This window comes from Gymnoscopelus microlampas, assembly GCF_963454915.1.
Source record: "Gymnoscopelus microlampas genome assembly, chromosome: 10".
Lineage (NCBI taxonomy): Eukaryota > Metazoa > Chordata > Actinopteri > Myctophiformes > Myctophidae > Gymnoscopelus > Gymnoscopelus microlampas.
In genome coordinates, this window is record NC_139947.1 from 35,424,101 (window position 1) to 35,441,478 (window position 17,378).

Below are 17,378 nucleotides of genomic sequence, written 5' to 3' on the forward strand. Positions count from 1 at the left end.
AGGAGAGGGCACAATCAATTTTACACAGAAGAAGAAGAAGAAAAGACAACTAGATAAGGAAGGAGAAAAAGGGAGGACGCGAGGAGCGAGCCAGTGGATAGGAGCATCCCGAGGCCGTCTTTCAAACCTGTGGAGGAGGTAAGAATCCACCGCGGCCATTTCACAAGACATGGACAGAGTTTGTCATTAACAAGAGAGAGGAGGGGCTGTTGAGCGGTTTAATTAGGTGGTTGGGTGGAGGCACTTGTCATAGAATCACACCTTTGGATACGTCAGTACATCTGCTGGTACCACAAGATGGTAGTCAGGTTCATGTCAATGACTTGGGGGGGGTATTTGTTTAATGACAATTTTATTTCTTTGGCTAGAGTTGTATTTATTTATTATGATCTGCGTTGTCACTGAGGAAAACTACAGTATATAATAGATGCTAGAAATTTCTAGGAATTCTGAAAATTACTGCAAGGAAGTCTTTCTTTTTCAGTTTTGGTGGGGGTGTTGTGGTAAAATGTATGCTTTTAATTGTTTGAGTTAATTAGTGATGCATTGAAGTTAAATGATTGTCTCATGAGGCTGACTTGTTGGTACATGTTGCTGTTTGGGAAAAGCAGGGTGTTATGTCTACTGTGATTCTGCCGAGCGAAGGATGCTCTATGTGTTGCATGCAACAGGGTCCGCTCTGCTCTCATATTAATATTGAATGATTCTGTTAGGCTGTGCCCTGTTATGCTGCCTCACAGAACACACAGCAACTATCACTAGTGATCATTTCAATATTTTACAATATTACTTTATATGTCTCTGACACATCCACATAATAAAATACCTAGTGAATTTGTAACTCTGAGTGTAACCAAATGAACTCGTAAGTGTTAACACTGACCATCGTACTGCACAGTTGGTGTACATACTGTATATAAATACACACACATTTTACAATAATCTTAGTGCATCATGGATGTGTGTTATATATTGTCCAATGGACTTAAATCTGCATTACAGCATTTCAACACCACTTTATTACTTGGATCTGTGATTGTGCGTGTTTTGCACATTTCAGCCAAATTGTGTTGGTTGTTAAGTTTCTGCCAACTGTGGTCATTTCCCATAAAAATATGCTCTTTTTTGATGTATCATTCCCTTTATCTTACTACTTTAATGTACATACATTTTACCTCTATGTTGTCTTCCCGTCCCCCGACTAGTAAGCTGAGTGGCGTAATGTGGTATAGTCCTTGATTGCAACATGCTTTAATGGTATTCAATTGATGTGGAGGATGGAGCCCTTCTAATGTAGTAGCCTATGAGAGAGAGAGACAGACAGACAGACACACAGAGAGAGAGTGCACAGCTCTACTCGGTGCCTCTTCTCTCTTCTATTGCTGCAGTAGAGGGCCTGTTTCCTGAGGCAAACGCACAGAACTAGGAAACCTTACATTATTATGGACCCATATGGAAGGAATAGAGAAAGAGACAGGTGAGAGAGAAAGGATGAGAAAAAGAGATATCAACAGGAAGGAGTGAGAGAGAGGTGGCGGTAGGGAGATGGCAAGAAGAGCGAAAATACGGGTGGGGCAGCCCTCCAAACAGATTGAGGTGTGCCCATGAGAGGAAGGCCCTTACCTGGCTGCGTGCCAGAGTGCTGCCTGCTGCTGCTGCTGCCCTCAGTAGAATAGCCTGGAATACATCTGTTCCACCTGACAGGGGAAAATCGAAAAAAGGCTCCAGCAATTACATTACTCGCTTGGAAAATAATATCACCAGAACTGGAACCCCCGCCCCCCCCCCCAACGGCTGTCAATGTTTCAGCCTGGTGTATGACTGTGTTTGCTTGTTTGTGTTTTTGCTGGTGTATGTGGGTGTGTTGTTCTGACTGTGTCGATTGCGTGGGTGCATATGCAGCCATTTCTTTGTGCACCTGTTTATTTTGTGTGCTTGTGTCGTGTGTGCTTCTGTGAACCCGAGCACACTCTTCTCAGTCTCAGAATGTTGGTGCCTCAGTAGCCTGCAGCCTGTCCCAGATGAACAGAGTCAAGGGAGCAGAGGGGAGGGGCACCTGACAATGACTTGTTACCATCTGTACGACATCCATAAACATGCTGCTGCTGCTGCAACACAGCCCCACACACACACACACACACACACACACACGTACACGCACACGCACACGCACACGCACACGCACACACACACACACACAATAGATCAAGATAGCCCTGGCTATTGAGGCTGTGTGTGTGTGTGTGTGTGTGTGTGTGTGTGTGTGTGTGAATGTGTTAAAAATGCTCCAGAGACCCTGTACTGCTGGCCACATTATCATACTATTTAATGCAATAGCGTGTGTATAGCAACGGTTGGCGATTTGCTAGCCCGGTGCTGAGAGCTGGTGTTGTCGCAGAATAGCTTGTTGTTGTTAGAGCAGCTGGCTAGAGTTGAGTGTATGATTACCTCTGCTACAATATGGTACAGAAAGTAATCTCCCCTGTGACGCTAGCTGGCTAATTGAGCTGTTCCATCGGAGAGATGGATTGGGTGAAATGTGATTTAGGGGAGGAAAAGGAGTGGGAGAACAGAGTGAAAAGGAGAGAGAGAGAGAGAGAGAGAGAGAGGGGGGGGTGGAACAGGGGGGAGTAAATGCAGGAGAGAGATGCAACGAAGATAGAAAAGGAGAAAGGGGGGGGTATATGATGAGAGATGAGTGTTGGCTTCCATTTGAAAGGCAAATCCTGTGCCGCTAGAGGTATTGTGTGTGAGACGAGAGAAGGAGGGATCAACTGTGATAGAGGAAAGGGCAAGGTCACAGAGAGAGCAGAACGGAAGCAAAGGAGCTAAGGAAACAAGGTGGAAAGAATGAGGATCTATCCACACATTGCCGTATAATAAATGATACTGATCTCCACTGTGAACAACGCGGGGAGGTCATCCCCTCCAGGCTGGTGTATTTATGGTTTTGCTCAGTTAATCTTTATGTGAAGTGTATAACAGCTGAGACTGGCCTGTTTCCCAGCCTAGTTTAGCGTCGTCTCTGTCAGAGAGAGATGTGATGGTGGTGTTGTGTAGTTGCAGGAGACGAGCTGCTCTCAATGTGCCAGTCAGGAGAGGAGCTCCAGGGAAGAGCAGTGTGCACTGTGCATGCATCGCAGTACCCGGCTCTCCTCTCTCTGCCACCTGTTCTAGCCTCAGGGCACCTCTACCAGTCAACCATGCACCCGCCAAACACACACCTGCTCGCTTACAGGAACACTTGTATACACATACAGTACATGCATGGCAGTTTCACAATAGCACACACATTTTCACAGTTACCCCACACATAGAAACACGTGCTATACACATAATGCAGGCAGAAAACCAGTGGTATTAGTTATTGACTTGCACATCAAGTTTGCTAATAATGTGCACACCTGTGTCTATTTACATACACACCCTCTGTATGGCTTGCAAATAGGACACACACACACACACACACACACACACACACACACACACACACACACACACACACACACACACACACACACACACACACACACACACACACACACACACACACAGTAACATCCTGTTGCATCCGCTCCAAATTAAACATTCTCCATCATAGCTTTCCCGGCTGGCCTGATTACTTAAACGTCTGCTATAGATCAAAGACTGCACCTGCTACTTTCCAGGGATTCAACCGTCAAGTGGTAACAGAGAATGGCTAAAGAGTGAACTAGATTTCACAATGAAAAGTAAACAACTGTTTCATCACGTAGGCTACCTGTCTTCACTGCTATCTTATCTTCCTTGTAGAATATCACATGTACAAGCACAGGCTCAGATGAGTAGTTCCTCTTTTCTCTGTGTGGGCGGGTGCGTGCGTGCGTGCGCGTGTGCGTGTGCGTGTGTGTGTGTGTGCGTGCACGAGCCTCCGAGCGATCTGCACAATACTTTTATGAGCGCAAACTTATGTGTGAGAGTGCATATGTCTTTATGATGCTATCGGGATTTTATTTAAACCACTTGAGCGCTATTGTCGCCAGTCTACAACCTCACAACATTTCGCAATCGCATCGCCACGCATACCTCTGCAATTTTCGCTATTTTTGAACAATTTAGAAAATCTTGAAATAAGTCTCTTATACCTGTATAGGCCTACCCACTAGGTGGAAAGTGGTTAAAAGTGGGATTGCAGAGTTCGTATGATAGTCAGTTACCCCCCCCCCCCCATCATTGGGGTGTGTTGTGGTGGTGCGAATGCCTGGTCTCTTGGCCTAGGTCGCTGTCCGAGGTGCTGAAGGTGCTGAAAAGTATTTCCTCTTTTAAGGCAGCAATACTGTAACGTGTTAAACTATCATCAACATGGTGATTTACAGAGGGAAGGGGTCGTGTGCATCGACAGTTACATATCTATGGGGAAGGGGGTTAGCATGCAGGAGATCTTATAAAACGAATAATAATAAGAGGGAGGCAGAGAATGGAATGAACTGCATCGAGGGCGAATGAGAATCAGAACAGCAGGGTGGGTGGAACTGGTGAAGGTGAAGCGGGCTGTTCATGGAAGGCTCAGATGAAACGCGGTGGAGGAGGTGGATTCAATTGTCAGGCCGGTGTCTCTGAAGCACCTCAACCGAGCGAGTCTTCACTTTAAGTAGTCAGACATCTAGAGCAAACCTGTCAGCCTAGGAGGTAATCCTGTATCTCCTTCTCTCTCTCCTTCCACTTTCTCTTTCTCTTCCCTCCGAGCGTTTCGTGTCATGTCTGTATTCATGCTTGCATTAGCGCTGCACGCATGAAGCGCGGCCGCCCCTTACTCATGGCCTTAATCAAAATGAGTGAGATTCCTATTGGGCTGCAGCAGCCATCAGTGGTGGATTTTTTTTTGTTTAAACTTTTTTTTTGTTATACTTTTACTTAAGTGAAAGTATCAATACTGCAATGTAGAAATACTCTGTTAAAAGTAAAAGTCCGGAATTAAAAATGTACTTGAGTAAAAGTACAAAAGTATTGGCATCAAAATGTACTTTAAAAAAGTAGCAAAAGTAAAAGTACTCATTATGCAGAATGTCCCATTTCAAGTTTTCAAATGTAAACAAATCTTTTGAACGCATGCATCGAGATACATTGTGAGCTTGTAGATCGGCTTTTTACAAATGGCTGAAATATATAGAGGGCTGAAGTGGTTAATGTATTTTTTGTGATAATAATCAAAATCTACAAAGTAACTGGTAACTAAAGTTTTCAAATAAATGTAGTGGAGTAAAAGTACAATATTTGGATCCGAGATGTATGGAGTGGAGTAGAAGTAAAAGTATTGGAAGTTGGAATTACTAAGTAAAGTACAAATAGGCCTACCTAAAATGATACTTAAGTACAGTACATGAGTAAATGTAGTTAGTTACTTTACACCACTGGCCTTAACTCATGGCCTTAATCAAAATGAGCGAGATTCCTATTGGGCTTCCCAGCAGCCATTAGACAAAGACTCATAAAAACGAACCCAATTATTCAATTGAATCTGCAATGGAGAGGGAGAGGGGGGGGGGGGCACAAACAGAGGCGTCGTGTATGGAGAACCAAATTAATTTGACAGAGTGAATTACCGTATTATGTCTTTCAGCACTGATTGCGCGAGAGAACATAAATGGGAATTATGGGAGCATTCCCTTGGGAAACAATATTGTATTGGTTCGTTATGAAATTGGAACTGCATAGCACTTATTGGATTGAGCCATAAGAGAGATTAATAACGGACAATGTAGCTATACTTGAAACAAAACGGAAGATTCCATTTAGTCAAAAACCTAAAGCTACTTAAATTTTTATGATGATTGATTGAATGATTTAGAAATACATATGGCTTAAAATTCATAAATGTCCTTATTCTGTGAATGATGTGACTTCAATCCAGAAGACCAGAGAAACCACAGATAAGAGTGAAGATGAAGTTGCAGAGCTGACGAGATCAAGAAGGGAGAAAAAAGGGTAAGACATGAAGAGAAACTCTGTATCTGACCTTTTCTCAACGTCTCTCAGACACAACTGACACATGCATCCTCCTCGTTTTCTGCGTCTCTGGCAAAATCATGTCTTTGTGTGAATCACAGAGAGAATTCCCCACCGTCGTTTCCATCAAAGAGGCTTTATCAGTCAAATCAGAGACTAAAATTAGGCTCAATTGACCCTCTGTATGTAGCCTAACTGCGGATGTGCGTGTGTCACTCATGCGTGCATGTGCATGCATGAATAGCCCAGCCTTCTAGACGCGCTGTGAAAGTGACCACAGTGTCTGTGTCAGAAACCCTCTCTGTAACTGAGATCATCATAATGGTGTAAATCCCCACATGGCTCTTCAGCATCAAGTTAGATCTCAGATATGTTGAACCTTTTTAATCTTTCTCTTAGGAAAATAGTTAGAAATATATTTCTTTAACATTTTGTTGACAAGTGTAAATATCATACTGCCCAGGATAGTTACCTTAAATGACTTCCAGTTGTTTTGAATTAAAGAATATATAAATGATGTTAATCATTTTACAATTCTATCACCTCAGACCTCATAGACCGATTGAACTTTTTAACTCTTATTTGACTGTGAACACTATATTTAAAAATGTAAATTAAAATATTGTATTTGTTACATCTTATGTACGGGTATACACAAGTGTCAAATTCTTTGGTTACGGCTCCTCAACATTATAGCAGCAAGACAAATTAAAAAGTTATAGAGTAACTATCCAATCATAGTAGAAACACGGTGGTTAATCTAAAGTGGATAACTATAGACATTCTTTTGCTCTGAGTTTGTTGCATTTGTAGTAATTTTAAGTGCAGTATATGTTACTTGGTCAATTTGCACAGGACAGCACATACTGTACTGTATGTATCATGTCTAAGCATGAAGAAGCACCACATTCTGGCACCACTAAACCCCTGTGGTTGGCATGTGAAAACCCTGGCAATTGATGGACTTGAATGTTGCTGGACCAATGGAGGCACAGTGAAATTGGCATGAGATCTCAGTAATGCCCTCATTAACCTCTGAGAGTCACATCTACATTTTCAGAGAGATTTGTTTAACATCTAATAGGCTACCCACATGGAGATTGAAGAATCTCCATGTGGCAGTGTGTTATAAAAGATTGCAAGGGTTAAGCAACCCTGGCAGTGACTTGATACATTTATTAAAGCACTGGAACTGCTATACAGCTAATGGAAAATAATATAATTCCCTACGGACCCGGTCATGAAAAAAGGGATTTGTGATTTGTGCATGCTTTCATGATGAGAAATAACAAGGCCAATCCAACCAGTGAGTGAACTGGGTCAATGACAGACAAGGGCAAAGCCTTGGAGTGAGAGTCCATATGGTCATGCAACCCTAACATTGAGAGACACATGGCATTATTTCAGCATTATCATGACTGATTATTTATTAATAATTGTTTTATTAAATGTATTTGTAACATTTGTTTTACTTTATTATAGAAGAAAAGTACAATTTTGATGAGTTTATTTTCTTCAGCAGGGGTATATCATAACATTGTTATTATCACTTGGATAATGAATAATATGATTATCATTAGTTGTGTCTGTTAGATCACTCCAAGACTGGATTATTGTAAATGCTGATAACTGCTACCAACTGGCATTTACAGAGGTGTTTGATTGATCATTCTTCCACCTGAAAGAAGAAAGCTTGTTCTCTTGCAAAGCTGCAACACTAGCAACCTTTTACCGGACATGCTGGGTTGTGTCCGGTAATGCAGTGTGATGATCCTACACTTATGGTTGTCATAGAATGACTCATCTCACTGGGTCTATAAAACTGGAGTGATATGATGGGGAAGTAACGTGATTGTGTCGGAGGAGAGAACTTGAGCCGAGAGAGTCGGCAGACAATTGAGATGTGTGTCATCTTTCTGACGCACCGAAGCGTTGGGAGTTAAATGCAATGAATGAAAGATGACTGTTTGACATTGAGTCAGCCGCCATGTATAACTGCCTTGTGCGCAAAGCAAACGCAGCAGAATATATGGTTTGATTGTGTTGTCAATACAGCTGAAGGATTACATTCAGTCATATCTTGCTGTATTGATTCAGAATCATTGTTTCCTGTTCCTCATCCCACACACCTCCCATTAGCTACAGTACACTTCTGTGAATCAGCGCACACAGGAACAGATGGGACATAAACTGTGTATTCATTTTGAGCACAAAGCAAACTTGCGCAAAACAGACACACTAGTGTGGGTAAACAGGCTGTCAGTATTCGTGTCCCCCCCTTGCATATGTTGTGACTGGGGTTCCTATCTGCCGTGTCAGCCGCGATACATTCATTAGGTGCTGGATTACGGGGGAGTGGGAGGGGATCGAATCTGAAGTGGGTTGTAATCCCCATACACTGGACTAATTTAATCTCACCTACTGTGCCATCCTATTACACACTACGCCCACCAACGTGCATGCACAGACACCGACTGAAGGGGTGGAGAGGAGGGGGCTTGAGGGGTTAGAGCAGGGTAACAGAACAAGAGGCACGGTGCTAAAGGAGAGAGGTTGGAGTGGATATAGCTGGAGAGTTGAATAGAACCACAGTGGGAGAGAAAGGGAGAAATACAAGGAAAGAAAGAGAGAAAATGTAATGGCAAGGATTAAGGGGAGAGAACACAGACTAGAGGGGGGGGTGAACAGGGAAGGAGTAAGGAGACGGGAGAGATGGCAAAAAGTCATTTTTGTGTAACTCCCTATTTTGTCAGGATACATGTTAAAGTTCCTGGAATCATTTTCCTCTATTTGATTTGAATTCGCTTTTTTTCTGACCTGGGAGGTTTTGACATTCTGGTGCATCGCTGACAGCTTAAGTGGGCGAGCCTGTGAGTCCATCAGCCTCTTTAGCTGGCATACTGAATAGATTCTTGAATACATTAGAATGAATCACTGGTTGGTTGATTGTGTTTACGGCACCATTGTATGATAATGGAACATGCAGGTACACTCTACTTCTGCAGCACACCAAGCACATATTTTCAAGAATAACAGCATTTTAACTACAGTATCTCTCCGCTGCCTCCATAAGCCTTTGCCTTCAGAGGGAGACTTACTTAAGAAGACTTGAACAATACACAATATAGAATATAGATTTATTTGTATTTTTTTTACCCACTCCAGCATATTAATGGGATATATTCATCTCAGGCCACAGTGCATGCCTGTTCCATGTATTTTACCTAGCTTGTACACAAACAAACAAATATGGATCATATCATATCTGTTTTGCAATACAGGATTGATGAGCGAATCTGATAACGCCGTGATACGAAGCCTGTTGTTTCCCTCGAAAGAAAGGGTTTATCTAACCTTAATCATATAGGCCATGTACATGGTCTCTATTATAGACCATTTATCACGCATAATTCTTTTTTTTATTTTTTATTCAAGATACTTATTATTTTTTGTCAACTACAGTATAATAACCTGTTTGTATTTGCTCACCAAACTCGAGTGGGCATGTACAGAGGATGAACTGATATAATGAGACACCGTATCTACCCCTGTATCAGCCATCATGCTCCGCTGCACATCGGTGTAATTTGTGTTTGTGTAAAAACTTTTACAAGTTGTAGTTTCAGAAAAGAAGCGAGGGTTGTTTTTGGCATTTTCTGTATTTGTATATTAGAAATACTTTCTCTTCTTCACAGGAACTTAATTTTCTTTTTTTTTTGAGGGTGAGAGACTAAAGACATTGGAGTGATATGAGGGGAATTGATGAACAGATGAGGAGACAGGGTGAGTCAAGGTGTTAATAGAGAGAAAACATGAACGATACCCAGGAGAAAACAAAAAAACCCAAACACAACAAAAAAGATTGTATAGATTTATTTAGGGGAGCAGATGTCAACTGGGTGGAGGGTTGTGTAGAGTGGGGGAATAACAAATCCCATTGTGCGAGAGAGATGAGAGAGAAGAGACAAGAGCGGGTCCGGACATGGCCCCGATTCATAACGAGGGTCGTAAATATGGTGTAAATGAAGTTCTTAAAGGAGGTCGTATTTCTGGTACTCACTAACGGACGTGCGATTCAAAAGGGGTGTCGTATATGACAGAGACGTGCGTATGACCAGGTGTAGGATCTGATTAATCTCGAAGTCTGCATCCAACAGCATCCAACTTTAACGTCACTTTACGGCACAGTGTTGCCATGTCCGCTTATTATAAGCGAATTTGCGCTTATTTTTCTGTAAAGTTGTTTGTAAATATTGGTAGAAGTGGGGTGCAGTTTTTTGGGCTTGTTTCTAAAGTGTAGTTGGTTATTTGGGCTTGCTTCACAATTGTTCAATTGTTTTAACCGGTGGTTCTCAAATATCTTTATGTCATGGACCCCCAAGTTAATATGTAGGCTAATTTATCCCTATAAGCCCCATCTGAAAATGTTTTGTGCCAGCTGGAGGCAGATTTGTGTTGTTAGAATGTTTAAAAAATCTTCCAAATATTCCACATTGTATTACAAGATTTTTGTTTAAATATAGCAGATCTACAAGCTCACAACGGTTTAATTAAAGTGCTTATAATAAATGGCCTAAGTGCCAGTTGCTTCTTTTGGGCTTATTTTCATAGACCTGGTTGCTTATTTCTCTCACAGAATCTGGCAACACCGGAGTTTAACTTATCGTCCAAACTTACAGCTGTCGGCCGCAATGCCTTGACACTGACAGAGAACTTGAACATCATTCTGATCTGTCTGGAAGCGAGTCCCACTATTGCACGATGGATCAGCTGAACGTAATGAGTAATGTTTACAAGGTTTAACCCCGCCAGAAAATAATAGACTAATAACCTGGAAAGGATATAACATTGCTCACGTTATCAAAAAGATGATGTTGAAAATAAATCCAGGGCATACAAGTGGAACGCTGCTATCCGATTATGGACCAGAGCTTATTGATTACTTATTGATTAAATTAGTTCATTTTGGATATCACTGTCCTACGTTGGAATGGGGAATGGTTCTGGACACAGCTTTCATCCACTTTATTTTTCCTCATCAGATGGTAATATTTATTAGGCTGTTGTGTGTGGCGTTCATGTGATCAATATACAGTAGCCTACAGTAGGCTTTACAAATTAATACCGCGACACGGACACTGATGCAGTCAGTCCCTCCGCAGTTTCATTAAGGCATCATAGCTTATTTTCATTATTACGTGACACTTTGGCTGAGATGGAAAATAAATAAAAATCGGTGGAATCTACATCATGTCTATATTATGCATAGGCTACAAGCAATACATCGTTTGACATTTATTTTTTATTTTTTATACATATGTGTTGACAAATGTTGGGCACATATATATTTTATTTGAGGTTTGCCACTGTTGTAATTGATTTTGGCATGAAGAATAAAGCATTCTAAAGACATACGCACATTTCAGCCCTGGTACGCCAGCCTCGGGGCTGACCTGAGAACGTGCGCACCTGACGCACAAAACACAGACCAAAAAATCTTTATGCATCAGGTGGATATGTACGACTTGTCCTAAATGCCGGTACGTACAAAATATGGTCGCAAATCCCTTTATGAATCGGGGCCATTGTTAACAAGCTTAACGAGGTAATTATACATTTAAGCAAAGAGCTCATCCTCTCGGGCCATACCGGGCTGGGTGGGGCACAGAGGAGATGAGAGGAAAAGGGAAAAGGGTGTGGGGGTGGGGTGGTATTGAGTTAACAAAAAAATGGAGGTCTATTATCAGTAACCTTTTAGTATCGTTGATTATAGCATTAGGGTGTGATGTTGCTCGGGGGGCTGGAGAGAGTGGATTGAATCAGGCTTAGATGGTGTAACAATGCATTGAGATGAAGCCAGAGAATGATGTAGAAGAGAGAGGGAGAGATCCCTGTTGTGATTAAAATGTCACATGTGTAGGGGCAGATGTACTGGATACCTCACACACACACACACACACACACACACACACACACACACACACACACACACACACACACACACACACACACACACACACACACACACACACACACACACACACACACACACAAGGCTCACCTGCACTGTCTCAGGCTGTGTAAAGAATAACTTCATGACACTAATTACATAACAGCAAATATACTGTGTACCCATCCTCAGCCACTGACAGTATAGTTCCGCCATACAGACATGATTAAATCAACACGTCTAAAGTACCGAGAGGACTTCATTCACTGTATGTGCCGTATATCATCCGTCTTTATGAGTTCTCATTACGCTTAATGTATTTTCCGCTCTGCTTGATAACAAACATGATGTTCCCGACCTTCCCGTACGCCTTTCATTTCTCCTTCGTCGCTCCCTCTTAATTCACCCCTTCCTGTCCTCCTCTCTCTGTCCTTCCTCTCTCTCTCCACCACTCCTTCGTCTGTCTTTACATTTATCTCTCCGCCGGGTTTTATTTATGACCGTTTGGTGTTTTGACGACCAACGGCCTGTGGTTGGTTCAGTGGGGACAAACAAACCAACTGTAAACATTAGTGACAGGGCCATTACTGCTGCTGTCTCCTCTGCCAACACACTGGCCTCCCCGCGTTGACCCCGGGGTCCGTCTGAAGGACTCTGAGGTCTTTATCAGAAAAAAAGCTGTGTCCCCACTATTCAGTTGAATAAAGGATTCAGCTTTAGGAGGGCTTTCCATTTGTGCTTTATTTTTTAGATTTAATGAAAGAATTTAAGAATGTTACTGTGTACACAATAGCTGTGCTCTTTAGGGACGCATTATATTGAACTGTTATACAGTAATTGTGATTCTGGGTGCAGATGAAGCATTAATTAACAATTAGTATGAAATGAAATATTGTTTAAAATATATATCACGATTATTTTGCTGATACAGATTTTACTGATATTGCATTTTTACCGATATGATGAACGATTGATTGTGCATATCAAATGCTGTTAGCTACAGTACAGTAGCTTATTCGTTAGCCATTAGCTAATCAGCCATCCGTGGTTGGATCTGACCGATGCTAGGGCTAATTAACAGTACAGTAGTCGCTGACCTAGCATGTGGTGGGTCTGGTCTATGTGTCCTATATTGGAACTGATGTGGTCAGCATGGTTGGAAGCATGGGCCCGTGCTATCATGATGATGTGAAGATGATACGCTTGTTAACCATTATGGAGAGAGAGGTTATGGTGTGCGATCTCATTCCTGCCTGCCCCTTTCAACCATGATAGGTTCTGTGTGTGTGTGCGGGCGTGCGTGCGTGCACACACGTGTACTGTATGTGCCTTTGTGAAGCGAGTGTGGGAGTACATGAATATGCATGAGGGTGGTGTACACAGCTGGCTGTGTGGGTCCATGTGGGCTGTGCGTGTGTATGTGGTTTGTCAGGGCATGTCGGCCTAACTCTCTAGCTGCAGGGAAAGGTCATCGCAGCGTCTTCTGCATCCCATTGCTCTGTGTCCCCTTGCTCTCTTGCTCCCTGTGCAGAGTCTGTTGCCATTGGAATGAGGGCCAACCCCTCCTGTCATCTCCCGTTAGCCATAGAAAGGGGGACGGAAAGAGAGAGAGGAGAGACTGTGGAGCAATAGCTTTTGGTCGCAGCTGGACCTTCTGCGACGGAGGAATACCTGAGGATCGAGGGAGAGGAAAAGGAGAGAAGAGAGGGAAGTCAGGGAAAGAGGAGAATAAGGGGAGGCTGGGAAAGAAGGAAGAGAAGAATAGTTATGCCCCATGAATTGATCAAGTAATAAATAGAGATGGGTTTGAAACTGCCTTTTCACACTGCCCTCGTGGTACAAAAACACACCCTTCTGGGTAAATTGTTACATTCTCAGAGTTGAATTAACACTCAGGACAGTTTAAAACATAATCACAGAGACGCTTGTCTGATGGGAAAGGACACAGACAGACAGACAGACAGGCGGGGTGGAACAGTTTGTCTGCTTGCTCCCTTTGATATCTTGTGTTGTCGAAAATTGGAGCGAGTTTCACCCAAATGTCATGTCCTTGATGTCTTTGCGCTGCCACACAGCACAGCGTGGAGGAATGGAGCCTATGGAGCAATGTGGAGGCAGAGGGAGGGGTGCTTGGGAGGGAGGGAGGGAGGGTGGGGTGGATTTTGCCCGGACCGCTGCAGAGACGGAGGGTCTGCGTGTCTCAGATAATGCAGCAGCCTTTGATGTCGGCCGGTCCTCCTGTGACGGGGAGGACGAGCCACGTTTCACCTCGCATGGATTTCCGCCAAGGAGTCCATTGGTAATGATTGGATTTAGTTACCGAGCCGAAACGGTTTGCTGATGATAATGATAACAGATGTGATGGCGAGTTAGCCAGCCACCTCGGGTCTGGGTTACTGTATCCATCCATCGCCTGGTCCAGGCAAATGTCCCTTCGTACTACATTTATCTTCCAGAGGGTTTGATGAAGCTTAATTCATATACTCCGTCATATGACAGCGTTGTTGTCTGTTTTGTTTGTTGCACGACCAGATGAGCCAATCCAAAAGCTCATCTGCTCTTGCCGGCAAGCATAATTCTGGATATTAATGCTTGATGGTGGGGGGCCGATAGGGCACTACCTGTAATTGCATTCTATACATGATGCTAGCAGGTTGGCTGTAATGAACATCTAATGAAGCACGGCTGGGAGACCGTGATCCACAGGCATCTCCCTGTAGGAAAGAAAAAGAAGGAAGAGAGAGAGAGAGAGAGGAGCAAAGCATGGGAGGAGAGAGGGCGAGAAGGAGAGAGAGCTGTCTAAGCAGCGAGAAGCTTTGCATTCAGCAGGGAGCAGAAAGAGATAGAAACAGAATAATGAAAGAGAGAGAGAGAGAGAGAGAGAGAGAGATGCAGAGGGGGTGGTACAAATAAAAGAGAGATACAGTACACTGTAGGCAGCGACTGCAGTGAGTAAAGAGGAAGACTTTGAAGTAAAGATAACATGTAGACATTACAGAAGGGCTGGCGAGAAAGAGAGAGAGAGAGAGAGAGAGAGAGAGATAGATGTGGGGAAAGCATGCGGGCAAGAGAAACGAGAGATGTGGAAGATGAGAGATGAAGGAAGAGGGAAGAAAGTAGAGACCGATGAGCGAGGGAGAGGGAGAGCAGCGAGAGAGAGAGGGAGTGGGGGATGGGGGGAGGAGGGAGGAGGAGGATGGATGGATGGAGGGGGGAGGGGAGAGAAATATTTGCTGTGTGCGGCAGGGCTGGAGTCAGGGCGTTGTCATGGTGATAGCGGGGTGAGAAAAGGAATGGAAGAGAGGCTATTGACACCTAGTATTGGTACACAATGCTGCTGACATGCATGGATGCACGCGCACGCACACACACACACACACACACACACACACACACACACACACACACACACACACACACACACACACACACACACACACACACACACACACACACACACACACACACACACACACACACACACACACACATTAAACAAACAAATGAGTCATGTTTACGGATGCCATCTCCCACCTCTAAAGCAAACATACATGTTTTCTCTCCCTATCTCTCTCTCTCACACACACACAAACACACACACACGCGCGTGCGCACATACACCTGCGCACACACACCTGCGCACACACACACACAAGCACACGCACGGACGGACGCACGGACGCACGCACACACACTGTGTTGGTGCCTGCAAATGAGCTGAGAATGAGAGCAGCATCAGTGCCCAGTAGCCTACAGACCGCCATGCTTCAGTCTTCCCATGCTCTCTCTTATCTCCAATCAGTTATATTTGAATGGCCAAACCATACCATTCAACATCAACACGGATGTGCGTGTTCCTGTGCATATGCACGCATGTGTCTGTCAGGGAGTATGGAAGAAGGAACATGCAGCCATAGGTGGTTCAAAGATGGAGACTGCACGGTAAAATCCTCTGTTAATATAACTGAGTGTGAGAATGGACCCAAATGGACACTTACTGATCACTTTTGCTCTCCGTCTCTCTCTCTCAGCACAAACATTATCCTCCCACTCTCTTTCCAGCCCACAGTCATTTACCGGCCTTTAGCGGAGGTACGTCTCCCTCTTGCCTCAGTCTCCAGCCACCTTGTGCTTGATTAGATCAGGAGCACTTAAGAAAAGTATTGCTGATTTGCACTTTTGTTTTTGTTAATGGGGCCACCAAGATGCACTCACCTGACCTGGTTTATCGTTATTGCGATGATGCTGATCACTGGGCTGTTTGAACCGCTCCACAAAACTCCTTTGACTAATGCCACAAATGATGTCTTTTTCGGTACATGTTTTTATCCTGGTGATTTGTATTTTGCATTTATAATCGCTTTCATCCCCAGAAATTATGATTATGTCTTCTGTATATGTGCGGAATGCGGATGCATTCAAACGTATGTGTGTGTTATGCATACATTCGGTATGCGTATGTCTCACTCTGGGCATGCCCCTGCAAGCCTGGCGCAATAGGCGGGAAAGAGCAATCTCTGACACTTTCCCACAGCCGTTGTGCCACTGGGGCCCCTCCATGCAAAGTGTTGGCAAAGTAGCAAAGCCCTGCGTCTGACCTTGCCCCACAAACAGCTCATTTCCCTATGGTGGAGAGAGAGGCTGATAGAGAATAGACAGGGATTACAGTGCATCTAACCTAAAGGGACCGTGACAGATGTTTCAGACAAAGTCTACATCTCTTGGCACTAAGCTGTCTGCAGGAAGCTTGGGGCTGAAAAATGTTCTTTGCTAAATGTAAGAATAATGCGCAACCTGTTGATGGGGAGCTGGGATTTTTTTTGGACAGAAATGTGCATAGATTATTGCAAAGACACCTGGGCATGACATCTGGCTGTTACGGAGTGGGATCATGGAGGTCTATGGGTTTCTGGTCAGGCTGAAATCTTGCCCCAAATTTGGAGTCATTCAGTACAGTACGTAATAGATACAGTACGTCATAGGGCTGGCCACATGAAGACTGGCCATGCCATCATTAGACCCCGTTGTTTTTATTTGTGTCTGCATGAGATCTCTTTCTCCTGTTTTCTTTCATCTCTTTGATTGACAGTGATGTTATTTGTCCTCAGTTGTCCTGACGTGCCTACCGACCGTCCCAAATCGATGACGTGTTGTGAAGGACAGTTGGAGGACGTTATCATCCATCACACGCAAACACTCCTCCCCTCTTTTCAGGGTGTGGTGTGTGTGCCAGTGGTCCCTCCGGAGCCAACCACGTGTCCTTGCATGTCACACGAGCCTCTAGCAGCTGTGGTCTCCAGCGCTATATAGGCCACTTATCACCTGACCCATGGGACCACTCGGTTTTCCTCTTGTCTCCATCTGAGTCGATGACGGACTGCACAACCCCTCCTCGAACCACGCTATACCTAAAATCTGCCCACACAAACACCTTCAACTAGTC

At 43.8% G+C, this 17,378-nt stretch overlaps 1 protein-coding gene across 3 annotated transcripts in view; it reads left to right on the top strand.

The window, feature by feature from the left end:
• The window catches only part of l1cama (L1 cell adhesion molecule, paralog a), a 59,261-nt gene continuing 41,883 nt past the window's right edge, over positions 1-17,378 (top strand). For all 3 annotated transcript variants that reach the window (XM_084068478.1, XM_084068480.1, XM_084068479.1), the window contains exon 1: positions 1-138. The gene's annotated coding sequence lies outside the window, so the exon portion shown is untranslated. The remainder of the gene's footprint in view (positions 139-17,378) is intronic.